Genomic DNA, 2,690 nt, shown 5'->3' with positions numbered 1-2,690 from the left:
TTACTATTGGAAATTTAGTTAAATGTCTTGTTTATTGCTTGATATGTATCTACAAAAAAAAGTTGGATAAAGCATGTGTGTACATACAAAGCCTTAAAACATAACTGCTTCTAATTTAGTAAATTACTCTTCAACCATCACTACAGGTAATTGCCCCTTATTTTGTGGAGGGTTTTGTAGAAAAAATAATAGAAGTGAAATAGTGTGTAAAAGTGCGAAGAAGAGTAATAAATCAAACTTTTCCTTCCAATGTCTCTGTGCAATCCTTTTTCTTCTCTGAAAACTCAGATAGAAATGAACAGAATTTAACCTTAGTGGGTAACACTAAAGTGGACAACAGTTTACCCGAGTTCCTGGGTCCAAGGAAGGCCTTAAAAAGGAGAGCACTTCTCCTTACATATAATCATCTTCCCATCCCTCATCGGAAGAATCGGAGCTCACCTACCAGAAGCATGGCAGGCATGAATGGGGAAGTAAAAAAAGAGGGGTGGTTGCAGCTAGGTGAGATGAATGCTTCAGCAAACGTCTGGGTCCAAATTCAGGAAGGGATGTTTCAGAGATGGGTCTATTTTTTGGATCAGAGAGAGAGACACTCCTTTCCCGGAACATTAAAAATGATTGCACCTTCTGAAATTAACCAACTGCCCGGCTAGCCTTCCCCACACCATGTTTACCACTATTTGGGGTGTGTTTTGCGTGAGCATGGGCGTGGGCATGATAACAGTCCCTGTTGTGTGTGCAACTGTACCAGAAAAGCCAAAAGTCAGAGGGGGATAATCAAAACAATGACTAATGATTTCTAACCTGAAGAAAAGTAGACATGTTGTTCACCCAGAATGTGCCTCTGTTTAAACGCTTCACTTCACACACCACACAATACATCCAGGAGAAAAACAACAACAGATTTTTTTTTGGAAAATGTTTTATTTAAACCCTTTAAATCTTTTACAACAATAAAATATTGTGTCAATATAAACCCCTTGACTAAAACTGTTCACGTCAAACATTACAGAGAATTGTTTTCTTTTTGACATCCAACTCATCTTTGAAAGTTTCCTTTTTAACACAATGCAGAATTTTTTGAAAATAAATAATTGCTGGCGACTGCAATAGGCAACTTGAATAAAATAATTGAAAAAGCAATTTTTAATGAAAATAGCGTTTATTATACATCAATTACTGAATGAATAAACTAAATGATCTTTCTTTAAATTAATAACTTCAAAAATGCTTAATATACAAAACTGTACAATTATAAAGTCGGCAGAAATATTTGAGTTAACTCGTTTGAACCATAGCGCTTAACTGCAAAGAAAAAAAAAATGAACCAAATGGGAAAAAAAAAAAAAAACCTAACAGTTGTAAAACATGAACTCAATGGGGAAAAAAAGAAATTCCAGAACTAAAACTCAACTACCAACAGAATGTAGAGGCTTGACAAAAAAGAAAAAGAGTCCGGGATTGGAATTAACTCTTGCTCTTCGTCCTGCACCTGAGGGAGAGACAGTGTGGTGAACCAGAGGCCTGACAGTTCATACTAGCGCATCCTCCACAAGGGACCCTAGGTTTTTTGGTCCTTAGGTAGTTTGAAGCTTTGTCTATGCCAGCTGCGCCTGAAGGCCTGGTTAAGCGGCCAGCCCGCGTGTACCAAGCTCCCAGCTGGATCTGGTGGACAGTGGCTGGGTATTTGGTGTTTGGCAGTCCCACACATGTGTGCTCCTTGGGAATGAGGTGCATCTGTGGATCTGGTGTGTGAACTTGAGAGCTAGCAGTAAAGCAATAGCAACTGCATATATTTTGGATCTCTACACAGCCTAGAGAGATTTGTTTTTGTTTTTGTTTTGTAAATAGTAATACAATACACACAACTATCTAACACACGTTTGCACGCTCACACACACACACAGACACATACAGAGAGATTAAAAACAAAACAACAACAACAACAATAACAAAACAGAAACCCAGCCACCCGGGGGCTCACTAGAGAGCTCAATCGTCGCTGGGGGCTTCAACCAGCTGTGCTTGTCCGAGGCATGGAGAAGGCTCCCCATGAGCCCACTCAGCGACAGCGGTAAATAAACGAGAAAGGAGGTGATACGCGGCTAGATAAAAATTCCTGTGACCTTTGCCGATCATTTCATTGTCGTTCTGCACAGAGCAGAGAGCGCCTGTCCACCATCCCCTTACCGCTCCTCCTCGAAGATTTCTCATTCAAGGAGCAAGCGGTAAACCGAAGGTGAACTGAACTGGGAGGCACTGACCCAGTCTGTCACAAGCGTCTTCAGGTCGTTGTCTCCAGCGAAATCGATAGTGTGTAAAGGCAAGGTCCTTCGCCTGGGGGCGGGGGGCGAGATGGGTTTGCGCTGGCGGTCGGCCTGGCTAGACACGGGGCCCGTGGGGAGTTTCAAGCGCAGGCATTCCGGACCTCGTTAGGTGCAGAGCCCTCTCCGCTCCTCAGGCCGACTTCTATCACCTGGGCGCTGCCGCCGAATCATTCTCGGGCACCCGGATCTGTGCTGTAGAACCTGCAGAGACTCCATAGTTCCGGGAGGTAGGGCAGAAATCAAAATCGCCTCTCCTACTCCGCGCTAGTTTGCAAATCCAATCAGATTGCCTATTCTGCTCATCCTAGGCATTCCGCCCACGGAAAACAAAAATAAAAACAAAACAAAAAACAACTATATATG

This window comes from Pteropus vampyrus, unplaced genomic scaffold, assembly GCF_000151845.1.
Source record: "Pteropus vampyrus isolate Shadow unplaced genomic scaffold, Pvam_2.0 Scaffold63, whole genome shotgun sequence".
In the NCBI taxonomy this organism is placed as follows: Eukaryota; Metazoa; Chordata; class Mammalia; order Chiroptera; family Pteropodidae; genus Pteropus; species Pteropus vampyrus.
This window is presented reverse-complemented; position numbering follows the sequence as displayed.